Raw genomic sequence first — 24,444 nt, 5'->3', positions numbered from 1 at the left:
TGTGACTCCTAAATAATCCAAGCAATGCTTAGATGTGGATTCCATGTACTTCAATGTTAGAGACGGACAGTCTGCTACTGGGGTCTCCTGCTATTGTCTGTATAATAAGGTGTTCTGTGTTTATACTTAGGATAATGTGTGATGTATTTTGTTTTAACCTTGTTGCAGTGCTGAGTTAATTAACATGTTAATTATAACATTGTCTAGATGTGGATTCCCATTCACCAATTAACATGTTATTTATAACATTGTCTAGGTGTGGATTCCCATTCACCCATTGTTTCTGTCCAGATGGCTAGGTATAAAGTAAACAGGGGTGGCCAGCGCTATGGAATTTTTTAAATATGTATATTTAACACAGAGGTGTCAGCTGCCAACAACCTACCCCGAAGGGTTAAAGAGTGAAAGTATGTGCAAAGGATTGATGCGGCGCTACCTCTTAAGTGATAAAGTGCTCAATGTGCAATAGAAATAAATATTTTTTGAAAAGTGCACTGGTAGTGAAGTTAGTAAGTAACCAGATATCAACTACTAAAAGTGCATAACCAGAATAAAGGTGCTAATGTGAAATAAATACAGAAGTACCCCAATATAAGTAGTGAGTTTTATTTAAACAAACAAACGGTGGGTTTTGTTTCCTTCAAAACAATAATAATGACATAAAAGGTCTGTGCTATAGTATCCTCGGGTGTAATAACACCAGTGAAAAGGGAAAAATGGGTAATTCTCTAGTGCAAGAACTCCCACCAAAAAAGGGCGTGTGAATCAATCAGTGAAAAAATAAAAATATAAATGAATAAAAATGTACTTTAGGTTGCAAACATCCGTGCGCCCACTAGATGTCGCACCTCTCATACAACCTGTGACAGATGAATCCCGTGGGACAATTGTACCGAGGGTCTCTCCGGTGGTTTCTTTCTCCCTTAAAGTCTCAAAGATAGAAGAGGGAGAAGGAGGACCTCTTGGTGTAGAATAAACGGCATTTGCAGGAAAAGGCTAGTAGTGACTTACAGTTAAAGCTGTCTACGATCAGCGCGAAAGGAGACCGGGAAGCTTCCGCGTTCCACGGCCCTGTCTCCGACAACCGGAAGTGACGCAATGACGTAGAGACTCCACCCTACGCGTTTCGTCAGAGGACGTCTGCTGGAGTGGCGTCAACATGTCGGACTCCCGGTCAATAAATAGCAATGTCATCTCCTAGCAACCAAAGGGCCACCCCTGCCGCCATATTGGTACTCTCAATCAAGAAGTCGGACGAGGGCCATATTAAGCCTCATGCAATGCCCGCCTGAATGAGAGAAATGGAGAGACAGCCATAATGCTCATCATTTCGTGACAGCCGATATCGATCGTTTCTTTGAACCAAGATTGTTTTATATGCAAAAATTAAATGAAAATCCTTTATTCAACAAGCAAAGTGATAAAAAATATTTAAAGTAAAACAAAATTGGAGTATATAAAAAAACGATTGTGTTAGAACGTTTTTCAAAGACTTTATAAAAACTTTAAGAGACTATTAAAAAACTTTAAGAGACTATTAAAAATATTATTAAAAACCTTCTTAAGGGCCATTCACTTATGTTAGCGTCTTTAAAACTTAAAAGACTAAAAAGAGCCCAAAAAAAGGGGGGTAAAAAAACCACCAAATCCCAAATAAGGGAGCGGGTTTTTTTTAAATTATGAGACCTAAATTGTGTTTAGACTTGTATAGAACACAACTAGGGTAAAAAATGTGAAAATTGAATTAGGGGTATTTTGAGGTGTTGTTTAAACGCCTTCTTTTATTATTTCATATTCACTTTTGGAGGGAGGGACTGGGTTTGTTTCTTTGGAATTAGTTGGGAGAGACGTGAGATTCCTTTAGTTCTTCTCAGGCTTTTTTTTCAAATTTTTTTGTTCTGAAGAGATGTACTTCCTTCTTTATAGGAATAATTTAAAATTATGTGCAGATGCTGGATGAGAAGGACCAAAAAAATTTTTATTTGCTTTGTTTAGTAATTTTCATCTAGTTTTATTCAATTAGGGAATGTCATGTTATTTATATATAAATAGAAGAGATAATATATGCGGATGCTGGATGAGAAGGTCCAGCAGAAAAAAATTCTTTTTATTTAAAAATGCTTATATATTTATATTTACACGGTCTCAATCAAGTGGTTCATAAATTAGAACCAGAACCAGAAAAAATGATGGGGGTGTGTGTGATTTATAGTTCCGTCTGCCATCCGAGACAGCTTTGGATGTGTCTTTCTTATACCTCACAGCTAAAATGGGTGCAAGAAGAAGGTAGGGATTTTATGTATACTCGATAAAATTCGAATCGCATTAGGAGGAGAAAATGTTTTAGGACCTTTTTTATATATATATATATATATATATATATATATATAAAACTCTAAAAAATCATTGATTTTAATATATAAAAATATGAGAAATATGTATATAAATTATATGAAAACAGAGGATTAGGAAGATATTATAAAATGTTCAAAAAATAAAAAATATAAAATATTATATAAAATGAACTCGGAGCAATAATAGAAGGTTTTGTTATGATAAGACCAATAAAAAGATGACCGTTTTTTTGTGTGGTGCGTTTGGGACAACCATTTAAAAGTTTTTTACGTAAAAGGTTAAAAACCTTTAAAAAAACCTCAAAAAACTTTTTTAAAAAGGACTTTTTATAAAACAGTAAAAGAGAAATTTAAAAAAGGGGGTTGAAAAGGGATAAAAAATGGAATGAGAACGGGGGAAGGTTAAAAAGAGGGGCCTCATGTATCCGAAATGAAACAGTTCAAATCTATATCTGCATTTAAACCATCGGGTCGGAGGGATCTCATTAAAAAAATCCATTTTGTTTCATTTCTGGATATCATTCTTGTTTTGTTGCCTCCTCTCCAATCCCCCTTGATCTTATCTATTCCGTAGAAGACCAACCCGGAGGGGTTTTTTGAGTGTACCTCTTTAAAATGTCTAGAATGTCTGAATTAGTTCAGGTTAATTAAAAAAAAAAAAAAATAGGAAAAAATGAGAGAAGGTTTGTGTTAAAAAAAAAAATAATAAAAAAGAGCTTAAAGAAGCTTGATAAAAAAAAAAGTGCAAATTAACCCAAAAAAAGTCCAAGCTTCGTCAAGATAAAATAAAAGCTCAAATGCCGGTAAAAGCTGCTTTTTCTTAGCTGCAGTGTGTATGAGCCCAAAGGACGAAAACCTGTTAAGAGTCTGCAAAAGACTTGAGACTGGGGCGGAGGTTCACCTTCCAGCAGGACAACGACTCAAAACATCCAGCCAGAGCTACAATGGAATGGTTTCATGTGTTAGAATGGCCCAGTCACAGTCCAGACCTAAATCACATTGAGAATCTGTGACAAGACTTGAAAATTGCTGCTCACAGACGCTCTCCATCCAATCTGACAGAGATGAGATATTCTGCAAAGAAGAATGGGCAGAAATGTCCTCTCTAGATGTGCAAAGCTGGTAGAGAAATCCCCAAAAAGACTCCCAGCTGTAATTGCAGGGAAAGGCGGAGCTACAAACTATTGACACCGGGGGGTGAATACAAATGCAGCCACACTTTTCACAGATTTATTTGTATCATTTATCATTTTCCCTCCACTTCCCAATTATGGCCACTTTGTGTCGGTCTATCACATAAAATCCCAATAAATTACATTTACGTTTCTGGGTGTAACATGAGAAAATGTGGGAAATTTCAAGGGGTGTGAATACTTTTTCAAGGTGCTGTAACTCTTCTGAAACCTCACAATGTGTATGGTGGGAGGCTTACTGCACCTCAGAAAACAGAGAATTGATGAGTATAGAGACAAAAATAATGACCGCCAACTATTAGGGACAAAGATGGACATGTGCTGGATTCAGGAGAAACGAACACGGGAATAGGAGAATGAAACATTCACCAAAATCTGGAATTTATGGGAATTTATAAAACAAGTACTGAAGAGGTCCAAGAAGAGTCTGACCTCCCTTCCTTCCTCATACCTTAGAACAGCCATTCCCAGCCAGGGTTCCTTCAGAAGTGTTTGGGGTTCCTGGAGCAGGGGCTAACGGACCTCATCGAATGGTACTGTATATATTGGGGTCAACGCCAGCAGAACCAGCCACACGATACCAGGGATCTGTAAAGGTAATGCTGCACATTCACACCAATACAATTCCATTGTCAGGTCTATAAAGACCAATAATCAATACATGGAACACACAAGGTGATTGATATACGTATAGCCTACCTAGCAGAAGACATTCACTATTCCCAGGGACATTTTTTTATTGGAAGGTACAACAGAATAATTAAAAGAAAGAACACTGTGCAAGGTGGAGACATCCTTCACCAGAGTCCCAATCCAGAAACCATTGCCATCCAAAACCAACAGGTACCAAGCATGACTTAATACCCCCAGATCTTCCCACCAGCACTATCCTCCTCCTAAAGCCATCCCAGGTCAACGAGTTCCCCAAGTAGGATGGAACACAGTGATGTCCTCCAGGACCGGTGCCCCATTACTGATGCCATCTCTAGGTCAACGAGCACCAAGTAGGAAGGAAGGAACACAGTGATGTCATGCAGGACCAGGGCCCCATTCCTGATACCATCCTCTGGTGAATGAGCACCAAGTATGATGGAACACAGTGATGTCCTCCAGGACCGGTGCCCCATTCCTGATGCCATCTCCAGGTCAATGAGCACCAAGTATGATGGAACACAGTGATGTCCTCCAGGACCGGTGCCCCATTCCTGATGCCATCTCCAGGTCAATGAGCACCAAGTATGATGGAACACAGTGATGTCCTCCAGGACCGGTGCCCCATTCCTGATGCCATCTCCAGGTCAATGAGCACCAAGTATGATGGAACACAGTGATGTCCTCCAGGACCAGGGCCCTATTCCTGATGCCATCTCCAGGTCAATGAGCACCAAGTATGATGGAACACAGTGATGTCCTCCAGGACCAGGGCCCCATTCCTGATGTCATCTCCAGGTCAATGAGCACCAAGTATGATGGAACACAGTGATGTCCTCCAGGACCAGGGCCCATTCCTGATGCCATCTCCAGGTCAATGAGCACCAAGTAGGAAGGAACACAGTGATGTCCTCCAGGACCGGGGCCCCATTCCTGATGCCATCTCCAGGTCAATGAGCACCAAGTATGATGGAACACAGTGATGTCCTCCAGGACCGGTGCCCCATTCCTGATGCCATCTCCAGGTCAATGAGCACCAAGTATGATGGAACACAGTGATGTCCTCCAGGACCAGGGCCCCATTCCTGATGCCATCTCCAGGTCAATGAGCACCAAGTATGATGGAACACAGTGATGTCCTCCAGGACCAGGGCCCCATTCCTGATGCCATCTCCAGGTCAATGAGCACCAAGTATGATGGAACACAGTGATGTCCTCCAGGACCGGTGCCCCATTCCTGATGCCATCTCCAGGTCAATGAGCACCAAGTATGATGGAACACAGTGATGTCCTCCAGGACCGGTGCCCCATTCCTGATGACATCTCCAGGTCAATGAGCACCAAGTATGATGGAACACAGTGGTGTCCTCCAGGACCAGGGCCCCATTCCTGATGCCATCTCCAGGTCAATGAGCACCAAGTATGATGGAACACAGTGATGTCCTCCAGGACCGGTGCCCCATTCCTGATGCCATCTCCAGGTCAATGAGCACCAAGTATGATGGAACACAGTGATGTCCTCCAGGACCAGGGCCCCATTCCTGATGCCATCTCCAGGTCAATGAGCACCAAGTATGATGGAACACAGTGATGTCCTCCAGGACCGGTGCCCCATTACTGATGCCATCTCTAGGTCAACGAGCACCAAGTAGGAAGGAAGGAACACAGTGATGTCATGCAGGACCAGGGCCCCATTCCTGATACCATCCTCTGGTGAATGAGCACCAAGTATGATGGAACACAGTGGTGTCCTCCAGGACCAGGGCCCCATTCCTGATGCCATCTCCAGGTCAATGAGCACCAAGTATGATGGAACACAGTGATGTCTTCCAGGATCAGGGCCCTATTCCTGATGTCATCCCCAGGTCAATGAGCACCAAGTATGATGGAACACAGTTATGTCCTCCAGGACCAGGGCCCCATTCCTGATGCCATCTCCAGGTCAATGAGCACCAAGCATAATGGAATATAGAGACGCCCTCCAGAAGTTGACAACATGGGGCCTTTGTGGCACACACATACGGTTTTCATAATTTGTGGCCAAAAATGAGGCCCCCTAAAGTATAGTTATGTCAAAAATATTTTTTGTCCTAAGAGACCGATCTTCAACCCAAATGTAATCTGGTTAGCAAGCGGCAAGCAGGAGACACAGGAAAGTCCTTCGCTACCTATCAGTGCTGAGGGCAAGTATGAGGCAACTAATAACGTTTCTACATACCTCACATTCCAATACTGTAGATAGAAGCTACCTCTCAGTATGTCTGAGGTCGTGCCTCACGCCTCAATGGTTTATCTGTGTGAAAGTTTCTGATCAGTAGATTTTTCCAGTAACAGAACTTCCTGCTGAGGTCAGCCACCTCCTCACCATCTTCCGGGTGGTCTTCCTGCCATGCAGAAGCTCACGGGGGTGGTATATCGGGTCTGTTAGATGGGAGGCCAGGTGGGCAACTTCAAATGATGAAAGAAAACTGTCTACAGTGAGAAAGAATGTCAACCATGATAAACAACTGATGAAGGTCATTCATATGTCAGGCGCCAGGACGCAATTTCTAGTCGCAATGACGACCTGGCGCCTGGGGTTTGTCAAGCCCTGTTTTAACTAATCTTCGGGCCTAAATTTTTTCTTTTTTTTTTAAAACTACTTCTCGCAAATAGGCGTATCCGCCCCCGGGTTTCAGTGGTTCTCCTAGGATCCTGGTTGCAGCTGCAGTCATGACCCTGGTATGATGTTATAGAGTCGTCAATACTCTATAGGTCAATAAGCACCAAGTATGATATACCACAGTGATGTCCTCCAGGAGCAGTGCCCCATTCCTAATGCCATGCCCAGGTTAATGAGCACCAAGTATGATTTACCACAGTGATGTCCTCTAGAAGCAGTGTCCCATTCATGATGCCATCCCCAGGTCGATGGGCACCAAGTATGATAAACACAGTAATGTCCTCCAGGAGCAGTGCCCCATTCCCGATTCCATCCCCAGGTCAACGAGCACTGAGTATGATGAACACAGTGATGTCCTCCAGGAGCAGTGCCTCGTTTCTGATGCCATGTCCAGGTCATTGGGCACCAAGTATGATAAACACAGTGTTGTCCTCCAGGAGCAGTGCCCCATTCCCGATTCCATCCCCAGGTCAACGAGCACTGAGTATGATGAACACAGTGATGTCCTCCAGGAGCAGAGCCTCGTTTCTGATGCCATGTCCACGTCATTGGGCACCAAGTATGATGAACACAGTGATGTCCTCCAGGAGCAGTGCCCCATTCCTGATGCCATCCCCAGGTCAATGAGCACCACGTATGATGTACCACAGTGATGTCCTCCAGAAACGGATAACACTGAGTCTTTATTTGTGGCACGCACATACATTTTCTATGATTTGCACTAAAAAATTAGGCCCCTCAAAGTATAGTTATGTGAAAAATAGCTGATCCTCAACCCAAATGTCATCACAGGCAAGCGACAAGCATGAGAGGAAACTCCTTCACTATCAAACAGTGCTGAAGGCGAATAGGAGGCAACTAATAACATTAGTACATACCTCACATTCCGAGGTAGATAGAAGCTACTTTTCTCATACGGGTTGTGCCTCACGCCTCAATGGCTTATCGGTGTGAAAGTTCCTGATTAGTAGATCTTTCCAGTAACAGAACTTCCTGCTGAGGTCAGCCACCTCCTCACCATCTGCCGGGTAGTCAACCTTCGATCCGATGAAGGTCTTCCATACGTAATGTGAAGGGCCCATTGTTTACAGATTGCTCCACATAGCAGAACAAAGGTGAGGCGTTGAGGACAGGAAAGTCCTTACGGCATCCATTCATATAAGCTCGGGCTCCCTATGTCCTCTACAGAATGCTAATCTCTGGGGTCTCTGCTTTCAGAAAATAGATTATGATTGAGGGTTTTCACTAATCTTCAGGTCTAATTTTTTTTTTTTAACCACTTCCTCTAAATAGGCGCATTCATACGTCCTCGTGTTTCAGAGGTTCTTCCAGCATCCTGGATGCAGCTGCAGTCATGACCCTGGTATGTTTTTATAGAGCTGGCAATGCTCTATAACCTGAGTCTCTAAACTTTCTAAACTAAGAGCTTCTTTACAGTCCTTAAGACTTCAGAGGGGGTGGGGCTAGGGCCAATGAGAATAATAAATGTTCTGGCATCCAGTGGGAGGAATAGTGGCCCAATGTTGGCGTCAGTGGGGGGGAATAGTGGCCCATCATTGGCGTCAGTGGGGGGGAATAGTGGCCCATCCTTGGAGTCAGTGGGGGGGGAATAGTGGCCCATCATTGGCGTCAGTGGGGGGAATAGTGGGCCATCGTTGGCGTCAGTGGGGGGGAATAGTGGCCCATCGTTGGCGTCAGTGGGGGGGAATAGTGGGCCATCTTTGGCGTCAGTGGGGGGGAATAGTGGGCCATCTTTGGCGTCAGTGGGGGGGAATAGTGGGCCATCTTTGGCGTCAGTGGGGGGGAATAGTGGGCCATCTTTGGCGTCAGTGGGGGGGAATAGTGGCCCATCGTTGGAGTCAGTGGGGGGGAATAGTGGCCCATCGTTGGCGTCAGTGGGGGGAATAGTGGGCCATCGTCGGAGTCAGTGGGAGGAATAGTGGGCCATCGTTGGCGTCAGTGGGGGGAATAGTGGGCCATCGTTGGCGTCAGTGGGGGGAATAGTGGGCCATCGTCGGAGTCAGTGGGGGGAATAGTGGGCCATCGTTGGCGTCAGTGGGGGGAATAGTGGGCCATCGTTGGAGTCAGTGGGGGGAATAGTGGGCCATCGTTGGAGTCAGTGGGGGGGAATAGTGGGCCATCGTTGGCGTCAGTGGGGGGGGGGGAATAGTGGCCCATCGTTGGAGTCAGTGGGGGGGAATAGTGGCCCATCGTTGGCGTCAGTGGGGGGAATAGTGGGCCATCGTTGGAGTCAGTGGGGGGGAATAGTGGGCCATCGTTGGAGTCAGTGGGGGGAATAGTGGGCCATCGTTGGCGTCAGTGGGGGGGGGGAATAGTGGCCCATTGTTGGTGTCAGTGGATGGAATAGTGCCTCAATGGCCAGCTAAAGATAGGTAAAGGGCCACATCCAGCCCCTGGGTCACAGTTTTGAGACCGCTGCTCTATAAAATAGAAGTGATCAGAGCAGCTATACATGCCCTGGATCACTTGCACATATGGCTGAAGGTGGTTCCTCCTCCCTCTGCCTTCCTGGGCTCTCCCGATCCACCAGGGAGCCTGGGACTGAAATGGTCAGTCAGGGTGGCACACCTCAGAGATGAAGGAGGGACTTCCATTCCCCGATCATCTCTATGGTGTATGAAACCCAGAAGTGAAGAGAATTTTTTTTCCCCCTCTATTTACAGTTTGTTGTTTATAAGTAATTCCCGGCTTGTAAATCTCCCCCTATCCCAGCTGGATCTGATGCTTCTAAAAAGGGAAGAGGAGAGATCGGAGGTCTAAAAACAGACCCCAGATCCCTCCATAATGAGGGCCTGTCATGGTCCACGGGATATTGTTCATCTCTTCTGATAGCAACAAAGTTGATTAAATAAAACATTATAGCAAAGCCAGCAAAAGATCACTGCTCACAGCTTCCAATGGAAGGTGCGCCTACGCCAAAACACAGGCTAGGAACTTCCGCCAGTATCCTGCATGGGCACGCTAGTTTGTGTGACGATACAGGCGGGTGCGTTGCTCAGATGTCTGCGGGTGCATCAAATTCCAGAACTAGCACCGAGCACCTTATGAATGGAAGAAGCACGGACAGCTGATTGGTGGATGATATTCAGCTTGTCCATAACGCACTCTTCCATGTATCCTGATCCCTTCTGTATATCCTGACTTACTGTTACCAACTCCGCTTGCCTCTGGATTCCCCCCTCTCTGACCTCTGGCTGTGACCCCGGCTTTGGCTCCTGACTACTCTTATCTCCAGGCCTACTGACCACCTGTCTATGACCTTGGTTTGGTTCCTGTCCTGTCTATGACATTGGTTTGGTTCCTGTCCTGTCTATGACATTAGTTTGGTTCCTGTCCTGTCTATGACCTTGGTTTGGTTCCTGTCCCGTCTATGACATTGGTTTGGTTCCTGTCCTGTCTATGACCTTGGTTTGGTTCCTGTCCCGTCTATGACATTGGTTTGGTTCCTGTCCTGTCTATGACCTTGGTTTGGTTCCTGTCCCGTCTATGACATTGGTTTGGTTCCTGTCCCGTCTATGACATTGGTTTGGTTCCTGTCCTGTCTATGACCTTGGTTTGGTTCCTGTCCCGTCTATGACATTGGTTTGGTTCCTGTCCCGTCTATGACATTGGTTTGGTTCCTGTCCCGTCTATGACATTGGTTTGGTTCCTGTCCTGTCTATGACATTGGTTTGGTTCCTGTCCTGTCTATGACCTTGGTTTGGTTCCTGTCCCGTCTATGACATTGGTTTGGTTCCTGTCCCGTCTATGACATTGGTTTGGTTCCTGTCCCGTCTATGACATTGGTTTGGTTCCTGTCCCGTCTATGACCTTGGTTTGGCTCCTGTCCTGTCTATGACATTAGTTTGGTTCCTGTCCTGTCTATGACCTTGGTTTGGTTCCTGTCCCGTCTATGACATTGGTTTGGTTCCTGTCCTGTCTATGACCTTGGTTTGGTTCCTGTCCCGTCTATGACATTGGTTTGGTTCCTGTCCTGTCTATGACCTTGGTTTGGTTCCTGTCCCGTCTATGACATTGGTTTGGTTCCTGTCCCGTCTATGACATTGGTTTGGTTCCTGTCCTGTCTATGACCTTGGTTTGGTTCCTGTCCCGTCTATGACATTGGTTTGGTTCCTGTCCCGTCTATGACATTGGTTTGGTTCCTGTCCCGTCTATGACATTGGTTTGGTTCCTGTCCTGTCTATGACATTGGTTTGGTTCCTGTCCTGTCTATGACCTTGGTTTGGTTCCTGTCCCGTCTATGACATTGGTTTGGTTCCTGTCCCGTCTATGACATTGGTTTGGTTCCTGTCCCGTCTATGACATTGGTTTGGTTCCTGTCCCGTCTATGACCTTGGTTTGGCTCCTGTCCTGTCTATGACCTTGGTTTGGTTCCTGTCCTGTCTATGACCTTGGTTTGGTTCCTGTCCTGTCTATGACCTTGGTTTGGTTCCTGTCCTGTCTATGACCTTGGTTTGGTTCCTGTCCTGTCTATGACCTTGGTTTGGTTCCTGTCCTGTCTATGACCTTGGTTTGGTTCCTGTCCTGTCTATGACCTTGGTTTGGTTCCTGTCCTTGACAGCACTACTCAGTTCCTTCTCTGCTGGCCATATACAGCATCCCTTTTGCCCACTGTGGGTATCGGAATCCCACCAGCTGGTGGACCTGACCTGCTCTTGCATGGTGGTTCCTTGAGTACCTGCTGAGACCCTAAACTCCCTGCTGACCACCTTCCGGAGCAGCCACCTACAGTGCTCTATTGCTACCCGTGCTCCTTTGTGCCTTGCACTCCTTGTCATCACCTCCAGGGAAGATTGGACCAGAAGCCCTCTTGTCAATTTAACCAGAAATGTGACAATAGACCAACACTACAGGCTGAGGACATTCACCCAGAGTCGGTAGAGTTCAATATTGGGTTGGCCCACCCTTTACAGCTATAACAGCTTCAACTCTTCTGGGAAGGCCGTCCACAAGGTTTAGGAGTGTCTATGGGAATGTTTCACCATTCTTCCAGAGGCGCATTTGTGAGGTCAGGCACTGATGCTGGATGAGAAGGCCTGGCTCAGTCTCTGCTCTAATTTATCCCAAAGCGGTTCTATGGGGTTGAGGTCAGGACTCTGTGCAGATCAGTCAAGTTCCTCCACCCCAAACTCACTCATGGTCCAAATAATTTGGTGGAGGGGGGGATTATGGTGCAGAGTTGTTTTTCAGGGGTTGGGCTTGGCCCCTTAATTCCAGTGAAGGAAACTCTTAAGGGGTCAGCATACCAAGACATTTTGGACAATTTCATTCTCCCAACTTTGTGGGAGGAGTTTGGGGATGGCCCCTTCCTGTTCCAACATGACTGCACACCAGTGCACAAAGCAAGGATGAGGGAGTTTGGGGTGGAGGAACTTGACTGGCCTGCACAGAGTCCTGACATCAACCCGATAGAACACCTTTTGGACGAATTAGAGTGGAGACTGCGACCCAGGCCTTCTCATCCAACATCAGCGACTGACCTCACAAATGCGCTTCTGGAAGAATGGTGAAACATTCCCATAGACACTCCTAAACCTTGTGGACGGCCTTCCCAGAAGAGTTGAAGCTGTTATAGCTGCAAAGAGTGGGTCAACTCAATATTGAACCCTACGGACTAAGACTGGGATGGCAGTAAAGATAATGTGCGTGTAAAGGCCGGCGTCCCAATACTTTCACAATATACAATAATGTATGAGGAAGACCCCAGCCGAGAGTATAGAGATCCTCAATACAAACAGTGTCATGAATAAGATACAACGTTGCCAATAGTAGTTGAGGTTGAATAAAAACAATAGTCCATCCAGTTCCCCCTGTGTAGGTGTGTGTGGGCGGAGTTCCCCCTGTGTAGGTGTGTGTGGGCAGAGTTCCCCCTGTGTAGGTGTGTGTGGCCGTAATCATCTCTCATACCCCTGAATGTTCTGGTCTTGGAGATGTACGTCTAAGAGTCTTTTAAAAGTAGCCATACTCCCCGCATTAACCACCATTTGTGGTAGAGAATTCCACAATCTTATTGCCCTTACTGTAATAAACCCCCTGCGTAGCCTGAGGTTAAAACGCTTCTCCTCTAATCGCATTGTATGCCCCCGAGTCCTCATGCAATACCTTGCGACTGAATCGTTTTTTTTCAATGCCGAGATCACCATTAAGATATTTATAAATTGCCATCATGTCCCCCCTCAGACGTCTCTTCTCCAGGGAGAATAAATCAAACGATTGCAGACGCTCCTCATAATTTAGGTCCTCCAACCCCCTAATTAGTTTAGTTGCCCTTCTCTGGACTCTCTCCAGCTCCAACACATCCCTCCTGAGGACTGGCGACCAGAACTGGACAGAATACTCCAGATGCGGTCGGACCAGAGTTTTATAAAGTGGAAGGATTATAGTCTTATCTCTGGAATACATCCCTTTCTTTATGCATGCTAATATTCTGCTGGCTTTGGCAGCTGCCGCTTGACATTGCATGCTGTTGCCTAATCTATCATCAACCAAGACTCCCAGATCTTTCTCCATTTTTGATTCCCCCAAGGGTTCCCCTCCTAACGTGTATTGTGCTTTTATGTTTTTAGTCCCCAAGTGCAAAACCTTACACTTCTCCACGTTAAACCTCATTTGCCATGTCGTTGCCCACTCTGTTATTTTGTCCAGGTCATTCTGTAGGATATCTGCTTCATGCTGTGCAGTTATTGCCCTGGCCAATGTTGTGTCATCTGCAAAAACTGATATCGAACTACTGATCCCGACCTCAATGCTGTTTATGAATAAATTGAACAAGGTTGGTCCCAGGACTGAGCCTTGGGGGACCCCACTTACCACTCCAGACTGATCCGAGCACGCGTTATTTATTACCACCCTTTGGACACGATCTTTTAGCCAGTTTTCTATCCAAGAGCAAACCATGCGGTCGATGCCTGCAGACCTTCTTTTGTAGATTAATCGTTTGTGGGGAACTGTATCAAACGCCTTAGCAAAATCCAGGTACACCACATCCACTGGTCTGCCCCTATCTAGGTCACAGCGCACCTCCTCGTAGAATGTTAACAGATTGGTTTGACAAGAACGCCCATTTGTAAACCCGTGCTGATTACTGCTGATGATACTGGTGACTTTAGCAAATTCTTGGATAAAGTCCCTTATCATCCCCTCCAGCAATTTACATACTATCGATGTCTGGCTGGCCGGCTTATAATTTCCCGGGACATGCCTCTGCCCTTTTTTGAATATCGGAATCACGTTAGCCTTCCTCCAATCCCCTGGTACATCTCCTGTCATAATACTGTCAGCAAAGATCAGGAACAGTGGTCTAGATATAACCTTACTGAGTTCCTTGAGTACTCTCGGATGTACGCCATCCGGGCCTGGTGATTTGTTTGTGTTAAGTTTATCCAGCCTTTCCCTGATTTCACCCTCTGTTAGCCATAGTGGCAAGTCCTGTGTATTACTACTAACCATACCGTCATGGTCAGTGTACCCCATACAGTCATGGTCAGTGTACCCCATACAGTCATGGTCAGTGCACTCCATACAGTCATGGTCAGTGTACTCCATACAGTCATGGTCAGTGTACCCCCATACAGTCATGGTCAGTGTACTCCATACAGTCATGGTCAGTGTACTCCATACAGTCATGGTCAGTGTACTCCATACAGTCATGGTCAGTGTACTCCATACAGTCATGGTCAGTGTACTCCATACAGTCATGGTCAGTGTACCCCATACAGTCATGGTCAGTGTACTCCATACAGTCATGGTCAGTGTACTCCATACAGTCATGGTCAGTGTACCCCATACAGTCATGGTCAGTGTACCCCTCCGTTTCCTGTGTAAAGACTGATGAGAAAAAAGCATTCAGCACGGTTGCTTTTTCAGTGTCCTCTGTAACCATCCCCTCATCATCGTTCATTATGTGTGCAATATGCTCTGTCCTAGTTTTTTTGCTGTTGATATATTTAAAGAATTTCTTTGCAGAGAGTGATCTGATATACAAAACGGACACAATGTTGTAGAGAGTGAACGGATATACAGGATTCATATAATGTTGCAGAGAGTGATCCGATATACAGAACGGATACGATGTTGTAGCGAGTGAACAGATATACAGGATTCATACAATGTTGCAAAAGGTGAACAGATATACAGAATGGATACAATGCTGTAGGGTTCGGTCTCATCTATGAAGGGTTCGGTCTCATCTATGAAGGGTTCAGTCTGATAAACTTGTCTAAACAGAGTTCAGGTCTCAGCAACATGATGAGAAAATATTACGGCTTGGGCAGGGGGGCCCTGAAAGCTTCCTCTGGTGGACTCCAGTGTCCCTGCCTGACCCTGTGGACAGCAAAGCTGGGTCCACAATTGATTCATTGAACATTCCCCATTGCAGTGCAGCCTGGTAATGAACATACCTCCAGTCTGCTGGTTGGCACACGAAGAAGCAGCAGGACATTGATAAAGTCTCCCCTTCACTCTCTCCCCAGTCATTATGTGTTCAGGGCAGGAGACCATCCTACGACTCCATCATTGTCCTCCTCAGTCCAGATCCGGCTGTGGATGAGTCAGGTATATAATGAGGAGTCCGGCCTGTTTCTGTAGCTGCTCGGAGTTCAGCTTTAATTATTTACCTTCCGGAAGCCAAAAAAAGATAAATGTAAGTGCCGAGGTGAGGGAAAACCCTGAACAAAAGTCAGCGATAAACATAGACAAACCGGCTCATCCAGTTCCTGTGCTATGAAATAAAAGGATCCGTACTTCCCTCTCCTCAATCAATAACATCAACAGAGACTCCAGGCCAACACTATGGGACGGCACTCCATTACCCGGGACCGTCTGTCCAATCTTCACTAGCTTTACACACTGCACTCCTAAGACCACCATGAGACGGCACTCCCATCACCCGGGACTGACCGTGTCTGTCCAATCTTCACCAGCTCTACACCCTGCAGTCCTAAGACCACCATAAGACGGCACTCCATTACCCGGGACTGACCGCGTCTGTCCAATCTTCACTAGCTCTACACACTGCACTCCTAAGACCACCACCATGAGACGGCACTACATTACCCGGGACCGTCTGTCCAATCTTCACTAGCTTTACACACTGCACTCCTAAGACCACCATGAGACGGCACTCCATTACCCGGGACTGACCGCGTCTGTCCAATCTTCACCAGCTCTACACACTGCAGTCCTAAGACCACCACCATGAGACGGCACTCCATTACCCGGGACTGTCTGTCCAATCTTCACTAGCTTTACACACTGCACTTCTAAGACCACCACCATGAGACAGCACTCCATTACCCGGGACTGACCGCGCCTGTCCAATCTTCACCAGCTCTACACACTGCAGTCCTAAGACCACCACCATGAGACGGCACTCCATTACCCGGGACTGACCGCGTCTGTCCAATCTTCACTAGCTTTACACACTGCACTCCTAAGACCACCATGAGACGGCACTCCATTACCCGGGACTGACCGCGTCTGTCCAATCTTCACTAGCTCTACACACTGCACTCCTAAGACCACCACCATGAGACGGCACTCCATTACCCGGGACTGTCTGTCCAATCTTCACCAGCTCTACACACTACAGTCCTAAGACCACCATGAGACGGCACTCCATTACCCGGGACTGACCGCGTCTGTCCAATCTTCACTAGCTCTACACACTGCACTCCTAAGACCACCACCATGAGACGGCACTACATTACCCGGGACCGTCTGTCCAATCTTCACTAGCTTTACACACTGCACTCCTAAGACCACCATGAGACGGCACTCCATTACCCGGGACTGACTGCGTCTGTCCAATCTTCACCAGCTCTACACACTGCAGTCCTAAGACCACCACCATGAGACGGCACTCCATTACCCGGGACTGTCTGTCCAATCTTCACTAGCTTTACACACTGCACTTCTAAGACCACCACCATGAGACAGCACTCCATTACCCGGGACTGACCGCGCCTGTCCAATCTTCACCAGCTCTACACACTGCAGTCCTAAGACCACCACCATGAGACGGCACTCCATTACCCGGGACTGACCGCGTCTGTCCAATCTTCACTAGCTTTACACACTGCAGTCCTAGGACCACCACCATGAGACGGCACTCCATTACCCGGGACTGACCACGTCTGTCCAATCTTCACTAGCTTTACACACTGCAGTCCTAGGACCACCACCATGAGACAGCACTCCATTACCCGGGACTGACCGCGTCTGTCCAATCTTCACCAGCTCTACACACTGCAGTCCTAAGACCACCACCATGAGACGGCACTCCATTACCCGGGACTGTCTGTCCAATCTTCACTAGCTTTACACACTGCACTCCTAAGACCACCACCATGAGAAGGCACTCCATTACCCGGGACTGAGCGCGTCTGTCCAATCTTCACTAGCTTTACACACTGCAGTCCTAAGACCACCAGGAGACGGCACTCCATTACCCGGGACTGACCATGTCTGTCCAATCTTCACTAGCTTTACACACTGCAGTCCTAAGACCACCACTATGAGACAGCACTCCATTACCCGGGACTGTCTGTCCAATCTTCACTAGCTTTACACACTGCAGTCCTAAGACCACCACTATGAGACAGCACTCCATTACCCGGGACTGTCTGTCCAATCTTCACTAGCTTTACACACTGCAGTCCTAAGACCACCACTATGGGACGGCACTCCATTACCCGGGACTGACCGCGTCTGTCCAATCTTCACCAGCTCTACACACTGCAGTCCTAAGACCACCATGAGACGGCACTCCATTACCTGGGACTGACCGCGTCTGTCCAATCTTCACTAGCTTTACACACTGCAGTCCTAAGACCACCACGAGATGGCACTATTACCCGAGACTGACCATGTCTGTCCAATCTTCACTAGCTTTACACACTGCAGTCCTAGGACCACCACCATGGGACGGCACTACATTACCTGGGACTGACTACGTCTGTCCAATCTTCACCACGATTCCACACACTTCAGCCCCAAGACCACCACCATGGGATGGCACTCCATTACCTGGGACTGACCACAACTGTCCAATCTTCACTAGCTTTACACACTGCAGTCCCAAGACCAAACACCATGAGACGGCACTCCATAACCAGAGACTGACAATGACTGTCCAATCTTCACCATGATTCCACATATTACAGTCTCAAGACAAAAACCACGAGACGGCACTCTAATACCCAGGACTGACCATGACTGTCCAATCTTCACCACGATTTCACACACTGCAGAACCTTCTGAGTAATAAAACGGACTTTTTGTACCGATCTGTAAAATCCATTTCTTGGAATAAAACATGGGAAACGGGCAGCTATACAATTCCCTACTCATAGCGTTGTGTGCCACCTACAGGAGACTGGACACTAGCATGAACTTCAGGGAATCCGCCCGTATAAAACCACTCCCATGCAGGAAGTACACCCACAGCGGGGCAGGATCCCTATGCCCCGTAATGTACTCCTAGAAATGGATTTTAGAGGGCAAAATCCAGTTTTCTTTGTCACACCTCCTAAGACACAGAGCAGCCCAAATAATCCCGACTTATCACTTCCATACCGGCTAACATACATGAAAGTCGCCAGTCTGCAGTGTTATACCGGGCAGTTCCTCACATCCGGAGGATCTCAGCTCCCTCTCCAGGATCTCCCGTTCAACCGGGGAGCCTAGCACTGAAGTCAGCAGTTCCACTGGCTTAGCCAGAGAGCTGACTGGAGGAGACTGGAACGTCCCTGACCAGCTCTATGGTATACAAAACCGGAAGCGAGGAGTATTTTGTCACTTCTGGAACAGCCACTTGTTTACTGGCTTGGGAACGCTTCGGATTGAACCAATCCGGGTTTGATCTGAGGCTTTCAAGGGCAGAGGCGAGATCTTGGATCTATCAGACCTCAGATCTCCCAAGAAAGAGTACCTGTCACCAACGTTCCCTCTAATTTTTTACTGTGCTGAGCAAATAAAACAATTTCTGAGCACAAACCTTTAGACTGAGCAATTTCATCCACAGTGTCCATACAAATAGAGTGCCCACAGCATTACCCCCAATCAATGCAGAGTGCCCACAGCATTGCCCCCAATCAATGCAGAGTGCCCACAGCATTGCCCCCAATCAATGCAGAGTGCCCACAGCATTGCCCCCTATCAATGCAGAGTGCCTCCTTTACATCACAGCCTCCCCTTACACCACAGTGCCCTCTTTTACATTGCAGTCCCCCCCTCTTTGCACCACAACACCTCCTTTTACATTGCAGTTCCCCCTCCCCCCCTTTACACCAAGGCACCCCCTGTTTGCATCACAGCCCCCCTTCTGTGTCTTCAGCCGCCTTTACATCACAGCCCCCCTTTTACATACAGACTCTTCCCTTTACAGCAGTGTCTTTGGTCCCTCCTTCACATCACAGTCCCCCACATTACATCCCAGTTCTCTTCAAATAATAGCCCTCAATTCTCATAAGAGCCCCCCTCCCCCCCGCCTTTCCTTTTATCCTGATCCACTTTACATGAATGCCTCCATAATATCATTATCCTCGTCAGATTACAGCGCTCCCCCAATCTTTAGAATCCTTCAATACCAAGCAGAGGGCAGGAGGCGCGGCATGACTGGATGAAATGGTTGCCTTATGCCTCGTACACACGCATCGATTATTGGCCGGGAATTTTCGGCCAACGTCCGATCGGCCGATTTTCGGCTTGTTAGTATGATGCTTCTGACAACCGACTCCGACTTTTCGGCAGAAAAAAAATCTGGTGTGCAGGCTATAAAATTTTCGTTGGCCGTCAACACAACGGCCGATTTTCCGTCAGTCAGTACAGATTTCGGCAGACAAAAATGTGATTATTTAAGAAGAATACAGGCTTTGTATGTCAGTGATCACCCAAATATTTACCCAAAACAACACACAATGGTTAGATAACGAGGTACAGCTGACAACAATGCTAATCCCATCATAGAGGATCCTCCAAGAGTTAATCAAATTACCTACCAGACAGAAACAATATAAATGAATTGGAATCCACACCTAGACAATGCTTTGATCAGGATCTCACTCCAGGTCAGACTGTCCGGCATTGAGCTCCCAAAGTACAATACACATTATTATAAGTGTAAACACATCCCCCAATAGTTTGCAAGTTTGTGTGTTAATTAGCACAATTAACAATGGATGAAAGACAGGTGGCTTGAGTTGATGAGATTCCCATCTGCTGGGAGTCTGTGTGTCTTGGGGAGACATGGACTTAAACCCAACGTAACATTACTCCAAGGGTCCCCTCCCCCAGCATAAACCTCACAGAGTAGTGTTCCCTTAAATGCCAGGGCCCACAGTCAGTAGGCAAGAGGCTAGCTTGAGGACCCCTCCAAACAAGCCTCTGTCCTGAGTGAGTTTGTCACATTTCTCTCCCATCTAAAGTCGACTAAAGGTCCCAGACCTCCACCTGGTTTGGACATGTGTTAGTCGGGCAGATTGACGGGCAGAGTGAACTCTATACATAGTCAGTCCGCATGATTTCCATTTTTGACTGCAAGGAAAAGTTGTCTTCAGTATGTGTGGGAAGGAGGTCATGGAATCTCTGTCCGGCTGCCAGCTCTTCTGCTGGGAGTAGGAGCTTCACTTCATCAGCTGTTCGCTGGGGAGAGGGGCCAATTTCCCCAGCTCCCTGGAACCTTGCAGCTGTTGCAGGACAGAGGTTGGTAGCACTCTTCCCTGTTGCCAGCACTTCTGCTGGGGACTCCACATAATCCACTCCGGCTATTTGTTAGGGAGAGAGGCCGGCTTCCTCCACTCCCAGACTTCGGATCTCTTGCTGGGGAGGAAGGATCACCATCTCTTCTCCGAACTGTGTAGCTGTCGTTGGGGAGTGACCGTTTCCTCTGCTCCAGTTGACTGTTGGGCAGGGAGGACAACAACCTCCCCTCCCTTCTACCCCTGGATCCTGATCTCCTGCTGGGGAGTGATCAGCAGCAACCGGCTGATGCAGAGAAGCTTGAAATTCCAGCTGAAGAGCTGGCAACTGGACAGAGGGTCCAAGACCTCTGCCCCACACCCGCAGCAGTTACAGGGTGAGAAGGTGGCAAATCTTCTTTCCCAGAGGTAGTCAAAGATGCAGGGGGGGGGGGGGAAGAGAGCCATCCTCACTCCCCAATGGCAGGCTAAGGACCAGGGAGAGGAGATGGTCATCCTCCCTCCCCAGCGGCAGATCCACAGTCTGAGAGAAGAGGTGGTCGCTCTCTCTTCACAGCGGCATATCCACAGTCTGAGAGAAGAGGTGGTCGCCCTCTCTTCACAGCGGCAGATCTACAGTCTGAGAGAAGAGGTGGTCGCTCTCTCTTCACAGCGGCATATCCACAGTCTGAGAGAAGAGGTGGTCGCCCTCTCTTCACAGCGGCAGATCTACAGTCTGAGAGAAGAGGTGGTCGCTCTCTCTTCACAGCGGCAGATCTACAGTCTGAGAGAAGAGGTGGTCGCCCTCTCTTCACAGCGGCAGATCCACAGTCTGAGAGAAGAGGTGGTCGCCCTCTCTTCACAGCGGCAGATCCACAGTCTGAGAGAAGAGGTGGTCGCTCTCTCTTCACAGCGGCAGATCTACAGTCTGAGAGAAGAGGTGGTCGCTCTCTCTTCACAGCGGCAGATCTACAGTCTGAGAGAAGAGGTGGTTGCCCTCTCTTCACAGCGGCAGATCCACAGTCTGAGAGAAGAGGTGGTCACTCTCTCTTCACAGCGGCATATCCACAGTCTGAGAGAAGAGGTGGTCGCCCGCTCTTCACAGCGGCAGATCCACAGTCTGAGAGAAGAGGTGGTCGCTCTCTTTTCACAGCGGCATATCCACAGTCTGAGAGAAGAGGTGGTCGCCCTCTCTTCACAGCGGCAGATCTACAGTCTGAGAGAAGAGGTGGTCGCCCTCTCTTCACAGCGGCAGATCTACAGTCTGAGAGAAGAGGTGGTCGCCCTCTCTTCACAGCGGCAGATCCACAGTCTGAGAGAAGAGGTGGTCGCTCTCTCTTCACAGCAGCATATCCACAGTCTGAGAGAAGAGGTGGTCGCCCGCTCTTCACAGCGGCAGATCTACAGTCCGGGAGAGGAGAAAGCCAGCCTCCCCCTCCAACAGTTATATGGATAATGTGGGGTCCCCAGAAGAAGCACTGGAATCAGGGCAGAGTGCCACCAACCTCTGCCCAGCACCAACTTAGGGGCTGAAGGGCGGGTGGCCCCTCTCTCCAGCTACAGGCTGATGTGGTGAAGCTCCTACTCCCAGCTGAAGCGCTGGCAACCAGACAGAGATTCCATGACCTCTGTCCCATACCTACTGAGGACAACTATTCCCTGCAGCCAAGAGTGAAGATCATGTGGCCCGACTTTGAGGGTTCACTCTCCCCGACTAATGTATGTCCAGACCATGCTGAGGTCTGGGAACTTGTTAGTCTCACATTTTAATGGGGGAGAAATGTGACAGACCCAACCACGACAGGGGCTTTTGGAGGGACTAGGACCAAGCCTCCTACCCACTGATTATAGCCCATGGAGGAGACCGGGGATATGGTCTGCTTCTCCCAGTCAGAGCATGGAGGAGACCGGGGATATTGTCTGCTTCTCCCAGTCAGAGCATGGAGGAGACCGAGGATATGGTCTGCTTCTCCCAGTCAGAGCATGGAGGAGACCGGGGATATTGTCTGCTTCTCCCAGTCAGAGCATGGAGGAGACCGGGGATATTGTCTGCTTCTCCCAGTCATAGCATGGAGGAGACCGGGGATATGGTCTGCTTCTCCCAGTCAGAGCATGGAGGAGACCGGGGATATGGTCTGCTTCTCCCAGTCAGAGCATGGAGGAGACCGAGGATATGGTCTGCTTCTCCCAGTCAGAGCATGGAGGAGACCGGGGATATTGTCTGCTTCTCCCAGTCAGAGCATGGAGGAGACCGGGGATATGGTCTGCTTCTCCCAGTCAGAGCATGGAGGAGACCAGGGATATGGTCTGCTTCTCCCAGTCAGAGCATGGAGGAGACCGGGGATATGGTCTGCTTCTCCCAGTCAGAGCATGGAGGAGACCAGGGATATGGTCTGCTTCTCCCAGTCAGAGCATGGAGGAGACCGGGGATATGGTCTGCTTCTCCCAGTCAGAGCATGGAGGAGACGGGGATATGGTCTGCTTCTCCCAGTCAGAGCATGGAGGAGACCGGGGATATGGTCTGCTTCTCCCAGTCAGAGCATGGAGGAGAGCGGGGATATGGTCTGCTTCTCCCAGTCAGAGCATGGAGGAGAGCGGGGATATGGTCTGCTTCTCCCAGTCAGAGCATGGAGGAGAGCGGGGATATGGTCTGCTTCTCCCAGTCAGAGCATGGAGGAGACCGGGGATATGGTCTGCTTCTCCCAGTCAGAGCATGGAGGAGACCGGGGATATGGTCTGCTTCTCCCAGTCAGAGCATGGAGGAGACCGGGGATATTGGTCTGCTTCTCCCAGTCAGAGCATGGAGGAGACCGGGGATATTGGTCTGCTTCTCCCAGTCAGAGCATGGAGGAGAGCGGGGATATGGTCTGCTTCTCCCAGTCAGAGCATGGAGGAGACCGGGGATATGGTCTGCTTCTCCCAGTCAGAGCATGGAGGAGACCGGGGATATGGTCTGCTTCTCCCAGTCAGAGCATGGAGGAGAGCGGGGATATGGTCTGCTTCTCCCAGTCAGAGCATGGAGGAGACCGGGGATATGGTCTGCTTCTCCCAGTCAGAGCATGGAGGAGACCGGGGATATGGTCTGCTTCTCCCAGTCAGAGCATGGAGGAGACCGGGGATATGGTCTGCTTCTCCCAGTCAGAGCATGGAGGAGACCGGGGATATTGTCTGCTTCTCCCAGTCAGAGCATGGAGGAGAGCGGGGATATGGTCTGCTTCTCCCAGTCAGAGCATGGAGGAGAGCGGGGATATGGTCTGCTTCTCCCAGTCAGAGCATGGAGGAGAGCGGGGATATGGTCTGCTTCTCCCAGTCAGAGCATGGGGGAGACCGGGGATATTGTCTGCTTCTCCCAGTCAGAGCATGGAAGAGAGCGGGGATATGGTCTGCTTCTCCCAGTCAGAGCATGGAGGAGACCGGGGATATGGTCTGCTTCTCCCAGTCAGAGCATGGAGGAGACCGGGGATATGGTCTGCTTCTCCCAGTCAGAGCATGGAGGAGACCGGGGATATGGTCTGCTTCTCCCAGTCAGAGCATGGAGGAGACCGGGGATATGGTCTGCTTCTCCCAGTCAGAGCATGGAGGAGACCGGGGATATAGCCTGCTTCTCCCAGTCAGAGCATGGAGGAGACCAGGGATATGGTCTGCTTCTCCCAGTCAGAGCATGGAGGAGACCGGGGATATGGTCTGCTTCTCCCAGTCAGAGCATGGAGGAGAGCTCAGTTCTGCCTCTGATCCCATGGAGAGAGCAGATCATTCTCTAATGATGGACAACAACGTGATGAACGCTGAGAGTGAGGCTTGGATTCATTCTCACTTTTTCAGACCGCTGGAACTTTGTATGATTGTATTATGAGGACTTGTCTAGTGGACAGATTACACCGGGGAAA

At 48.4% G+C, this 24,444-nt stretch overlaps 3 protein-coding genes across 3 annotated transcripts in view; all 3 read right to left on the bottom strand.

Moving 5' to 3' along the window:
- The window catches only part of LOC309550973 (uncharacterized protein), a gene marked incomplete at both ends in the record, with an annotated part of 360,984 nt that overhangs the window by 171,085 nt on the left and 165,455 nt on the right, over positions 1 to 24,444 (bottom strand). The window lies entirely within an intron of this gene.
- Positions 1 to 24,444, bottom strand: part of TLN1 (talin 1) — a 510,560-nt gene that overhangs the window by 357,566 nt on the left and 128,550 nt on the right. The gene's annotated exons all lie outside the window — the stretch shown is intronic.
- The window catches only part of GBA2 (glucosylceramidase beta 2), a 138,940-nt gene that overhangs the window by 86,229 nt on the left and 28,267 nt on the right, over positions 1 to 24,444 (bottom strand). The gene's annotated exons all lie outside the window — the stretch shown is intronic.

This window comes from Pelophylax lessonae (genome assembly GCF_965119305.1).
Source record: "Pelophylax lessonae genome assembly, chromosome: 1".
Lineage (NCBI taxonomy): Eukaryota > Metazoa > Chordata > Amphibia > Anura > Ranidae > Pelophylax > Pelophylax lessonae.
Note: the sequence above shows the minus strand (reverse complement) of the source record. Positions and strands in the feature narration are given on the sequence as shown.